The 13569-nt window shown below is 43.7% G+C and overlaps 1 protein-coding gene across 11 annotated transcripts in view; it reads right to left on the reverse strand.

The window, feature by feature from the left end:
* The window catches only part of CREBBP (CREB binding protein), a 154894-nt gene that overhangs the window by 71284 nt on the left and 70041 nt on the right, over nt 1-13569 (reverse strand). The gene's annotated exons all lie outside the window — the stretch shown is intronic.

The following is a 13569-nucleotide window of genomic DNA, read 5'->3' on the forward strand; positions in this document are numbered from 1 at the left end:
GCCTAAGCTGGAGTGCAGTGGCGCCATCTCAGCTTACTGCAACCTCTGCCTCCTGGGTTCAAGCGATTCCCCTGCCTCAGCCTCCCAAGTAGCTGGGATTACAGATGCCCACTACCACGCCTGGCTAATTTTTGTATTTTTAGTAGAGATGGGGTTTCACCATGTTGGCTAAGCTGGTCTCAAACTCCTGACCTCAACAGACCGGCACGCCTCAGCCTCCCAAAGTGCTGGGATTACAGGCATGAGCCACCACGCCCAGCCTGGCGTGTATTTTTATTAGTGTCTTTTGCACTACACCTGACCATATGTCAAAACAGAATGGTTGGAAACTATATGGCAAATTTAAAATTTGGTCTGTTATTTGTCTACCTCCGGATGGAGGACAAATGCACAGTTTAATGAGCTCTACATATTGTTTACAACATGTATCTCAAAAGCCATTCTGAGGGTGAAGCTGAGTCAACAAGTCAACAGTGAAATGGAAAATGTCTTACGTCCCTGTGTCTGTCCTTCCTCATGGAATTCTGTATATTTGTCTGGGACTAGCTTAGTTTTGCAAAGTACTTACAAATACAGGGGCACACTTAATTTCCTCCTCTCCTAGGCTGGTGTTCAATGAGCCATGAGAGTTAGATGTGAACTGTAGGTGGCCCCCAAATCTGTCACAAGCATCCTTCAGACTTTCCCAACCTCCCTGCCCAGTTCCCACTGGCAGGCAGACACTGAGGATGGAGGGAGAGTACTTCGGAACCTCCCTTTAAAGCACAGAACAAAGCCATCGTGGTGGAAGCTGCCCCAAAAGTAATCTACATTTTGTGTGATTTTGTTTTTCTAAGAGCCAAGAAAATTTTGAAAAACAGTAAAAATAAAGGGGCAATCTATATTGCCAGATACTGAAACATACTATAAAGCTAATTTCTTTACATAAGTCCAGAAACAGACACATGTGTACATCAAATTAGCATACAGAAGTCCCCCCTTATCCTCAGAGTTCAGGTTCCAACTCCCAGTGGATGCCTGAAACTTCAGATAGTACTGAATCCTATATATACTGTATTATTTCCTATACACACACCTATGATAAAGTTTAATTTATAAATTAGGTATAGTAAGAGATTAACATTAACTAATAATGAAATAGAACCATTATTAACAATACACTGTAATAAAAGCTACATGAATGTGGTCTCTCTCTCTCTCTAAACACCTTATTGTACTGCACTCACTTATTTTGGGATTGCTGGTAAGTGGAACCCCAGAAAGTGAAACCCCAGATAAGAGAGGACGATTGTCTCCTAAAGGTGGTGCTTTACATTCAAGAGTGGTGCGGCATCTTTGATCCTTATCTTCCCATTAAAAAAAAAAAAAAAAAAATTCATATGAACTAAAGTGAATAAAAATGGATTAAAATGGAGAAAAAAATTTAAAATACTTTTAGGACATGAGGATGAGAAAGCCTTCTTAACATAAACACATAATGGAGTTTAAAAAGTGAAAAACTGCGAGCAAATTGATTGGTCTTCTTTTATGCAAATGCTCTCAGGAAAGAAAGGATACTATCCCACTAAAAAGTTGGGCAAAGAAAATGCAGACACCTCACAAAATACAAAGAAACAACAAATACAAAAATGTTCTACACCTTGGTGCTGAGGCAACACAAGGGAGGGCGGGATCATTTCTCAATGACAATGAGGAGGAGCTCAGACACTGGACAGCGCAGGCAGCCTCCTCTCTACCTCCCACTCGAAAATGAACTCAAGGTGGAGCAAAGACTTCAACGTAAGAGTGACAATCGTATCATTCATAGAAGAAAACCAAGAATAAATCTTCACAACCTTGGATTAGGCAGTTTCTTACTATGTCACCAAAAGTGCAAGTGATAAAAGAAAAATAAACTGATTTCATAAAAAATTAAAAACTTTTATGCTTCAAAGGATACCATTACAAAATAATGAACTGTGAAAGTGGAAAGTAAAAGAGAAAATATTTGCAAATCATAGGTCTGATAAAGCACTTGCATCTAGAACATACTTTAAAAACTCTTACAACTCAGTAATAAAAAGACAAATAGCCCAATTAAAAAATGAGTGAAAGCTCTGAATAGATATTTATGCAAAGAAGATACACGAACGGCCAATAAGCACATGAAAAGATATTGAACCTTATTAGCCATTAGGGAAATGCAAGTTAAGACCACAGTGAGATACCACTTCACACCTACCACATGGCTATAATAAAAAGTCCAATGCTAACCAATAGCAACAGGGTGGCCAGGACGTGGAGAACTTGGAATCCTCATACATTAGTGTGGGAATGTAGAAAGCAGCAGCCACTCTGGAAAACAGTCTGGCAATTCCTCAAAAGGTCAAACATAAAATTACCATATGACCTCTGCAATTCCTATTTTAGGTATATAACCAAAAGAATTGAATATGCATGTTCACACGAAAACTGTAAAAAATGTTCACAACAGCCTTTTACAAATAGCCAAAAAGTGGATACAATTCAAATGCCCATCAAGTGATGAAGGGAAAAACAAAACACGGTATATATCCAAAATGGAATATTATTCAACCGTAAAAAGGGAAGTAACCACACATACTACAACATGAACTCTGAAAACATACTTCGTAAAAGAAGCCAGTCATAAAAGACCACATATTGTGTGATTCAATTTCTAGGAAATGCCCAGAATAGATACATCCATGGGGGTAGAAAGACTAGCGGTTGGCTGGAGATGGGGGTTCAGGGGAAATGGGGAATAATTGCTAATGGTACTAGGTTTCTTTTTGGAGTGGTGAAAATGTTTCAGAATGGACTGTGGTGATGGTTACACAATACACTAAATACCACTCAACTGTACACTTTAAAGCAAGGACTATATGGTACATGAATGATATCTTAAAAAGCTGTTTTAAAAAAGTTCTTACTAATCACTAAAGAAATAGAAATAAAACAATGAGGCATGTTTAATCTATCAATATGGCCAAGATTTAAAAAATGCTAATTGGTATTGATGAGGATATAAAGAAATGGCAATTCTCAAGTACTCTGGCAATTCGGTATAATTTTGGAAAGCAACATGTATCAAAAAGAAAAATATGCACTTCTTTTGACAGTAACTCCACTTCTCATTATTTATTATTAAGGAAGTAATTGGACAAGTATGTGAAAATATGTGTGCAAAGATAATGCATCACATTCTGATTAAATATTGAAAACTGGAAAAAATTCTAAATGTCTATTAAAGGTGGACTAATTAAACATCCTATGGCTACAGACTTATAATGAAATAAGAGGCAGCCACGAAAAATAAGGCAGACCTCAAATAACCCCTGTCAAAGCCATGTGGAGCAGGGGAATGGGCCAGCCAAGCCCTGTCTCAATTTGTGGGAGAAAACATCCAATGACTGTTATTTAAGGCAACAAATTAGTAACAACAATAAGGTAGACCTTTATGCTTTAACAAAAAGCTGTTTAAGTGACTACTATTTTAATACCAAAAAGCATTCCGTTTTGGGGGGAAATTCCTGAGAAAACAAAATCAGAAGAATCAGTTAGAAAATGATGAGGAATTAAATATAAAAAATTAAATTGTAAAAGTATGGGAAGGTAACTAAGGTGAGTGCTTTGTTATGCAAAGGCGGTAAAGGCTTTAGTCACAGAACATAAAGCAGTGTTCCTCACTATTACCAGTAAAAATTCTTTTTATTTTTGGAGACAGGGTCTCACTGCTACCCAGGCTGAAGTGAAGTAGTGCAATCATGGCTCACACAGTCTCACCCTCCTGGGCTCAAGCAATCCTCTCACCTCAGCTTCCTGAGTAGCTGAGATCACAGAAGTGTGCATCACAACACCCAGCTAAGTTTTAAAATTTTTTGTACAGACACAGTCTTGCCATGTTGTTTGAGCTGGTCTTGAACTCCTAGGCAGAAGCAATTCTCTCCCCTTGGCCTCCCAAGGTGCTGGGATTATAGCTATGAGCCATTGCACCCAGCCTTCCAGTAAAAATTCTTAAAATACAGATCCTCTCATTTTTCCCCTAAGAGACAAGCCTGCTTTGTTTTTTTAATTTAGACTTTTCCCAGTTTTTCCAAAACTAACATATATGTACCTTTACAATGAGAATAAAGACATTTAAGAAGCCAGGAGTGGTGGTACACCTGTAGTCCCAGCTACTCAGGAGGTGAAGGTGGGAGAACTGCTGGAGTCCAGGAGATCAAGCCTATAGTGTCCCATGATTGTGCTTGTGAATTGCCACTGTACCCCAGCCTGGGCAACATAGCAAGACCCTGTTGCTAAAAAAAGACAAAAACAAAATAAAAAACATTGAGTAAGGAGAAAAAAGAACAAAAGCCCCATGGGCGATTCCAATGCAGGAGAAGACTGTACCATTAAATAGGTGTGAGAGGCCAGATTACATAAAGACTGGCATTCTTTCTATGACTAAAATCAGTAGGAACAAGTGTAAGGGCCATTGATGAACTAGGAAAAATTAAATCTGAAAGACACAAGACAAAACAAATCATGATGGAGCTATTATTTTTTCTCCTCCCAGTCCATCTTTATTCTTCACTCTGTGCCAGGCTCTGTGTTCAGGGTCCAAGGTACAGCAGCTCATTGAAGACACACACATCCCTGAGGGAAGAGTACTCTGGGGACTAGCCACACACGACAGGTGAAGTAACTGAGGCCCCAAGGAAAGGGCCTTGCCTGGGTGATGAGCCAGCCACCTAGCAGCAAAGCCCCAATCCTGCAGCTCTCTGTGCCTCTCCTCCACAGAGGGCTGACCACCTTGCTTTATAAAGTGTTCTAAGAGAATCTGACAGGAAAACTGGTGAACAACAGGACCAAAGCAACTCAAATAAATGCCTATGTCTCTAAACATAAGCACTTTAAACCTTACTCGTGAGAGAAATGCTCATCAAAGTAAGATGACATCATTTTCTCCTATTAAAGGACAGGGTGGGCTGGGTGCAGTAGCTCACGCCTGTAATCCAGCACTTTGGGAGGCCGAGGTGGGCAGATCACTTGAGGTCAGCAGTTTGAGACCAGCCTAACTAACATGGTGAAACCTCATTTCTACTAAAAATATTAAAAATTAGCTGGGTGTGGTGGCACGCACCTATAATCCCAGCTACTCAGGAGGCTGAGGCAAAAGAATCCCTTGAACCCGGGAAGCGGAGGTGTCAGTGAGCAGAGATTGAGCCATTGCACTCCAGCTTGCGCAACAACAGCAACATTCTGTCTAAAAAAAAAAAACAAAAGGACGGGGTGACAGTCCCTAGCCTTGGGAAGATGGTGTGAGGCTGGTAATCGGGTACATGGCTTTTGTTGGAAGGCACTATAACGGTATCTGTCAAAAGCCTTAAAATATATGCAATATGTGTTTCTGGAGGGAGGATCATTTCACATGCAATTTGTAATGTGGAAGGAGGAGGTGAGTATGGTGTGAGAGCCATACTGGTTTAAACCTTAGTCTCCCCTGCCTGTTACTATTTTGAGCCACTGAGTAACGGCAGGTTAACACAAAGCTCACTGAGCCCACTCACCCCACCCGTCATCTTCACTCAGTTTAGCCACAGGCTCTTTGCATGTGTTGCTTATTACGTAATTGGCAGCCTCAACCACTGTGTATACTCCACTGTCAAACCACCTTTAAAAGCAAACTCTTTATATTTACTCTGGTATTCCTTAATTTTTTTTTTTTTTTGTGATCGAGTCTCGCTCTGTCACCCAGGCTGGAGTGCAATGGCATGATCTCGGCTCACTGCAACCTCTGCCTCCCAGATTCAAGCAATTCTCCTGTCTCACCCTCCCAAGTAGCTGGGCTTACAGACATGTGCCACCATACCCAATTAATTTTTATATTTTTAGTAGAAATGGGGCTTTACCGTGTTTGCCAGACTGGTCTCAAACTACTGACTTCAAGTGATCCGCCCGCCTTGGCCTCCCAAAGTGCTGGGATTACAGGAGTGAGCCACTGCGCCCAGCCTATTCCTTAATTTTTAAAAGAATCTAACATGCATTTTTATTAGGACTGTTATTGCTACATAGGTTTTAGGTAATTTAGCCCCAATGCCATTTTTCCTATAGTGCCTGTATTCTATGCCAAGGACATAACAGAGATGTGCATACAGAATGTGGATAATAACGCTTATCCTCACATTCCTCACAAAAAAATAAGTCATTTTTTACTGTGTGTCCAAGAGTAGGTTATCATGTCTTCAAAGGACCCTGTGTTCCAAACAGCAAGAGACTGACCAAGAAAGAACAAGGAAGGACAGTGTCGCCCCTCTGTGCAGCCACTGCCCCGGATCCACACCCCGGATCCACACCACACAGGCTGGGATTCCTGCTGCTCGTCCTCAAACTTCCACATCGCAACAGGGTCCAAACCTATGCTCCTCGGATGCTCCCCCACCCACCTAGAAACCTGACTCCTCCACAACCTCCACCTAGAATCAGAAAACGACACCAAAGCGAACATCAGGCAGAACAAGGGCTGGCTCTGCAATAACTGCTTGCTCAGGTTCCCTCATAAGGACCTACAACAGCTGGGTATGCAAAGCTGTGGCGCCATAAAACAAAGAAAATGCTCATTAAATGTACATAGCTGCCAACCTGGGAAGAAGTGATAATCACCTCTGAGGTGATAAACTGGTAAGAAACACAACATAGCTATTTTTATAGAGGAAATGTTTCTTGTCTTTTCTTCTCTTTGCTTTGTGTTTATTGATTTTTTTAAAAAATAAGATTATCTTAAAATTTAAGATCTAAATTCAGGCCGGGCACGGTGGCTCACGCCTGTAATCCCAGCAACTCTGGGAGGCTGAGGTGGGTGGATCATGAGGTCAGGAGTTCAAGACCAGCCTGGCCAACATGGTGAAACCCTGTCTCCACTAAAAATACAAAAATTAGCCAGGTGCGGTGGCAGGCGCCTGTAATCCCAACTACTCGGAAGGCTGAGGCAGGAGAATAGCTTGAACCTGGGAGGTGGAGGTGGCAGCGAGCCAAGATCACGCCACTGCACTCTAGCCTGGGTGACAGATCGAGATTCTGTCTCAACAACAACAACAACAAAACAAAACATCTAAATTCAACAGGGAAATAATCCAGAATGATTTATAAGTAATCTTAAAGCTGTGATTTAAAGTAGAAAGCAAATGGCTAAGGGGAGCAGGAGAGCCTGAGCCCAAGGCCAAGGCTCAGTGTAAGAAATGTGGCCAAGGGCGGCAGACTTGCCACTCCCTCCCCACTCTCTTCCTGGACCCACAGCCACAACCTTCAGAACCCAGCAGTCTACCTAGAAGGGGTTGGAGTTACTCATTACAGCACAAAGAAAACCTATAAGGTGGCCGGGAGAGGTGGCTCACACCTGTGATGCTAGCACTTTGGGAGGCCCAGGTGGGTGGATCTCCTGAACTCAGGAGTTTGAGACCAGCCTCAGCAACATGGCGAAACCTGTCTCCACCAAAAAAATACAAAAAATTTGCTGTGCATGGTGGCACGTGCCTGTGGTCCAAGCTACTCGGGAGGCTGAAGTGGGAGGATCGCTTGAGCCTGGGAGGAAGAGGATGCAGTGAGCTGAGACTACACCACTGCACTCCAAATGGGGTGACAGTGAGACTCCAGCTCAAAAAAAAGAATCACCTGACCAACCAACCAAAGAAACAACAAAAAAGACAACCTGCAAGGTAGAAGGCACCGGATCTATTCCTACGGTCAAAGTGACAGGTGGACCAGACCAGGAGTCGAATGACCAAGTTCGAGAGAATTACCAATTTACTAAAAACTTCAAGTTTTTAGAATACTCTTCTTGAATACTGTTGATATATACATATGTATTCTTCAAGAATACTTACGACATTTACAGGTTCTAAGGATTAGAGGAAAAAAAAGGAACATAAACAAAAATTTACACAATAATTTTTTGATAACTTGGCAAATTAGTTACTGGACAGACTGTCTTTTTGGTGACTTGAACCTCAGGGCCATCTCAAAGGGTTGTGGAAAAGGTAAAAGGAAGTTAGGGTGATTTGGGCTGTGCAGAGACTGATGTAGTTCACACCACTCCAGAGAAAGTGAAGTATTATACTCGCATTACTGCTAGCTACGACTGACCTCACCCACACCCATGACCTGTGCTGTTTACTGAGTTGTTGCTTCTTGCAGGACTATTGCGGTGTATTTACTCGCTTCTTCTAAAAGTCACTTCATTTCTCAGAAATGCCTGCTATCCTCATTATACACTTCCAGCAGGCAGGCAGAGGCTGCAATGCTGGTTGTTAGTAAGTATGCAGTACATCTTGTGTAGACAAAAACAACAAAACAAAAAAAACCTTCTGGCTAGGCCTCCACTTTACATGGGTATCTTTGAGATGATTTATGCTTCCACCTAGGAGGTTTTACTGAAGAGAGGATTATACTAATCAGACTCTAGAAAAGATACTGCTGGTTAATGGGAAACCCATACTGGAAAGTAAGTTAAATGACCTTGACTGAGCCCTTGTAATATGTGGGGCTACCCCTGATACCAAAGGACTCGCTACTTTCTCTCAATTTATAGTTTCTTCTTATTTGCAACACATCACGTATCATTATTTTGTGCTTAAATTATGTTTCCCAGCTGATACTTATTGCCAAAACCAATGGGGATAAGTTTGAATAGAAGATTTATACTTAGCAGCATTTGAAGGCCCTGCATACACGTTTTCTCAGCGATCTTCAAGATACAGATGGAGTCAATAGACATAAACTCTTAAGAATACACAAACACTTAAATCACTAATAACTGTAGACAAGGGCTTACTTCCAAACTTTCCCCATGTTTTCCAATTCAATTAGTGAGACACAATTCGTAATCATGGTGTAATTTTTCTATGGACACTGTTATGGTGAAGAGATGACATGACTATTCACCTGCCGTCTCCACAGAACTCTATAAGGACTCTCTTTAGTCCTAGGATAGAGGGAGGTATTAGACAAACAGTGATTTTACAATTTCTACTTGTGCAGTGAAAGGAGCTTGTGTATAACGTTAGGGAACATAGGCATTTGTGCAAGGAAAGCAAAACTGAGAGGAGCTCATCAAAGATGACAACAAAGACAGAGATCCTCGCGTTCACGAAGCTTAACCCTATGCAGCCAGTTTAAGTCTTGCTCCCTCAGTGATCACAATCTAGACACGGGACAGAAAATTATGAAAATATGACAAACAAGGTTGGGGGGTAGGGGAAGATTAGTGAAGCCTTCTGAAGTACTAAAGTGGACATGAAGACCAACAAAGTAAGTCCACTCCACAGTGGGCCAGCTGGTCACGATGCCAATGGCTCATGGCGTCAGTGGACAGTGGCTTTCATGATCTTTATTCCACATCAGAATCACTAGAGCAGCTCATGTAAAACCACGAGTTCCAGCAGAACACAAAGAACCGCAAGCCCATGTGTTTAAGAATTATCTGAGTTATATTAGAGGGAATTAGGTGGAATTGGGAAATTGAGAAAGAAAAAAGCTGAAGTTTCACAAGTTAAGAGTACAAGACACAGATTCTGCACCTTCGTCCTAAGAGATTGTGAACTGGGAGGACTGGGTGAGGCCCAGGAACTGCCCGTCACTCGGATGCAGGTGGGGCCATGGACAGGTGCTGAGACACAGCAATGGAATGAACCCCTGGATACAGGGGGCCCTGGAGGGCATCCTAGCACACGGCTTGCCACTCAGGTGCTACCAGTGTCACTGCCGCAGCTGTGATATTCTGGCAGGACACAGAAGACCACTCTCCCATCCTCCCGTCTACACAGTCTTCCAGCCACACCGCCCTTCCATTCAGAGACGTAGATCAGCAGCTGCCGTGGGCCCTGTCCACAACCTCCACTCCAAAATTCTGAAACTCAATCACAACAAATCGTAACATCACTCTCATGAGCAATTTTAAATAAGCAGCACTACTGATGAATCTCCTGCATCTCAACTTTAAGAATGGTGAAGTCTCCATAATGCAGTTCTTTAAAAAAAAAAAAAATTACACCTACAAACTTCACATTAGAAATAACTCTTGCAGGATACCACGTGGGAGAACCTGAAGATGAGGGCCCTCTGGTCACTGAATGTTCTCAGTCTAAGACGTATCCCACTACTACACGGCATTTTGTGAAAATGTCAGAAAGCCCAATCCAAAGCTTAAGCAAGACGTCACCAAGAAACAGGTGGGTTCTACTTCCAGAAGGATAGCCCTTGAACTTCTCCTCCTCACTCAACTAAAGTGGCTTCAACTTCCTGCATCACACCCTACCCTGTAAGCCAATGGCCCACCTTCCCTGCAAGGCCCCCTGAAATGGTTCCTGCTCAGCCCCCAACTTCCACTCACGCCCTGCTCCCTTTCCTCATGGTGGCCTTTCTGGACTTCTACCAGTTCCTATGCAAGCCAGTGCTCTCCCAATACCCTGAGGTCTCTGTGGCTTCTTCTCAACTTTCCAATCTTGCCTTTAAATCTCCTTCCTCAATGTGGCCTTCTCTGATGGCTCCATCTAAAGAGATCCCTGTGACAATCTGAACCGCTGAATGCTACGTAGACCTCTTGGAGCAGTTTGTAATGATTTGTTTTCCGTGGCCACTACACCTTCCATTTCACAAAAGTGGAGTGAGCTCTGTGTCACTCCCAGTTGCCTTCTGGGGAGCCGACTCCCAGCACCTGAGCCCACAAAAGGCTTTCAACACATGTGACAAATTAATTGAATGATCATATCCTTCCCTTCCTCAATGCTACCCAGTGTTGGACTCCTATAGAAACTAGGAGGGGAGAGGAACAAGAGCTCCCTGGCCGCGTGGCTGAATCACTCCAGGAAAGAGCTGCAGAGGGCACCAGGTGATTTGGCACTGGAGTTCTGACTGGGATTGTTTGGGACACCAAATTTAGTTGGGTACCCCCTAAAGCATGACAATAAATGCAAATATGTTTGACACCTCATTTTTTCAGTAAATAGACCTAGATTTCTTTCTAAGTGTTTACCCTCAGTATGCAAAAGTCTGTGGGTTTTGAGGCCAGATATAATTTTGAAAATTCAAAAAGACTACAAAACACATCTGAGGAAGTGCAGACAAACTGTTTAAGCACGGGCTGGTGAAGCATTCCCGGCAGGCTCAGGGCTGCAAAAACATGACCTCAGAACATAACTGAAGAGTTTTAGGCTTTGCAAACAGGAAGCTACATAGCTTTGAACAACCCAAATTCCTCAGAGTCTCAACTTGCTCAGCTGTAAAATGGGACCTGGAATGATGTCTCTTAAGAGGCTATTGCAGAAATAGGGTAAAAATTACCTAGAAAGATGTTGGGGAGACCATGTGTGCTGGTACCCCACTTTCCCACCAGTCCCCTCTGGTTCCTACCACCATGTGGAGCACTGAAGGCTGTTCCTGGGTCAGGCTGCCTCACAAAGGCACACGTGGGCACAGCCCCATCTGATCTGTGACCTCCAGGGTCAGTGGTGTCATTCAGTTTACCCCCAACAGGCATCTGTGGATCTGTCTCAAAGTACACAGGGGTTCTTGTGAGACAGTGGCCACCAGGCAAGTAATGCAGTTCCCATGGACAAAAATGCTTTCTCAGTTTACCCTGAGAAGACCAGAGAGAGACGGAGAAACAGGAAGAGAGGGAGAGAGAAAGAGAGGGGGTGGGGAGAGAAGGGGAGAGGGAGGGATGAAAGAAAGGGGGGGCGGGGGGGGGGAAGAGAGACAGGCAGAGAGGAAAAGAAGTGGTTCTACTTCTGTCAGATGTCTAGAAGACAGGCAAAAGGATGAGATGCTGTTGCTACTGCTTCTCCCAATTACTCTCCAGTTCTCCAGAGCAGGAGTTTTTAACTAGGGGCGACTATGCCCTGGAGAACATATGTTGGTGCCTAGAGCCATTTTTGATTATCATGGCTTAGGGGAGAAGGCTGTAAGCACCCAGTGGGTAGGGCCAGGGATGCTGGCCAACATCCTCTGGGGCACAACTGGCTCACAGCAGAGAACTACCATCAGTGCAGAGGCAGAGGGGAGCCTGCCCCGGACCAAATGGCTCCAGCCCTGCTGCAGGTGAAGGGAATGAGCAGCCTCTTTGCAGTCCCGGGCAGAAACTGCCCTTGACAAGCATACATCTGCCAAGTTCAGCCCTCTGGAGCAGCAGTGGAGGCAGCAGAGGGGCCCGGAGCACAGACTCTGTCACTGAGTTGTAGATAAAGGAGAGGGGATGGGGAAGTGGGGCTGGAGAATATTTCTAAAGAGAAAAGGGAGGAAAATGTTAGGTCAGCGTTTCCCTGACTGTAAAACACAAGAAGTCTTGGAAAAAGCAAATGCTTTCACTATGAAGCCAAAATGTGCTCCTGGTTACTGAGCAGGCATAATCGATGACAACCAACCCCAGAGTCCACACTACTGTCCTTTCGGTGAGGACTGGAAAAGGAAGCACAGAAAAGAACAGGATCTGTGTGGTGCCAGAGCCCAGCATTATGCAGGTCAGTACCGTTCCCTGAACTTGAGGGGCTGACCTAGGGTCCTCTGGGCTCTGTTTCAGGTTCTGGACCTGTACTATCAGGAACAGGACAATCCCGGCAACAAAAAGTTATTGGAAAGAAAGAAGCATATCAAGGAAAGTTACAAGGGGATTATCAGAAGAAATAAAGAAGTCCTAAGAACTTTAGGTTGTTTTCACAGTTTTGAGAGCAAGTTTTGTTACTTGTACATACCCAACCACCTTTTTTTTTTTTTTGAGACACAGTCTTGCTCTGCCACCCAGGCTAGAGTGCAGTGGCGCAATCTCGGCTCACTGCAACCTCCACCTCCCAGGTTCAAGCGATTCTCTTGCCTCAGCCTCCTGAGTAGCTGGGATTACAGGTGTCCACCACCACGCCCGGCTAATTTTTGTATTTTTAGTAGAGACGGGGTTTCATCATCTTGGCCAGCCTGGTCTCGAACTCCTGACCTCACGATCCACCCGACTCAGCCTCCCAAAGTGCTGGCATTACAGGTGTGAGCCACCACGCCCGGCCTCAACCACCTTTTTAAATGGAGGTACCATACCAGCAGGGAGCCAGCACCTGACAGGACACCTCATTATTCTCATTTCCTGATTTTATCAAACAAGTAGAGAAAGCGATCTGGCTCTCTCTGCTTCCCAGCAACCTCAAAACTTCTAAGCACTGTAAGCAATGCTAATTACTTAGTTTTGAGAAATGACCAAGGTTATGTAAGATGCATCAGAGGAAGCTGGATGAGGTGAAGGATATATAGGAATTCTCTGTGCTGTCTTTACAACAAATACTTCAAAATAAAAAGCGTAAAAAACTGAAAGACAAAAAGCAAATTTTTCTGAACATAATCCTCTCACTTTCTTGTGATCTTCCCAAATCACTACGGCAGCTGGGAAGGTCAGGCTCCCAGCAACAAGCACAGTGGGGAGAGATGGCTGCTTGTGGTCTTCACCCACCACCAAGAGCACACCAGACACGCAGCAGCGGGGGTGAGCAAGAGAGGCTGGACAAAAGAACGCACTACCCCTCAATGTTTTGAAATGAAAGAGATTCTATTATT

This window comes from Pongo pygmaeus, chromosome 18, assembly GCF_028885625.2.
Source record: "Pongo pygmaeus isolate AG05252 chromosome 18, NHGRI_mPonPyg2-v2.0_pri, whole genome shotgun sequence".
Lineage (NCBI taxonomy): Eukaryota > Metazoa > Chordata > Mammalia > Primates > Hominidae > Pongo > Pongo pygmaeus.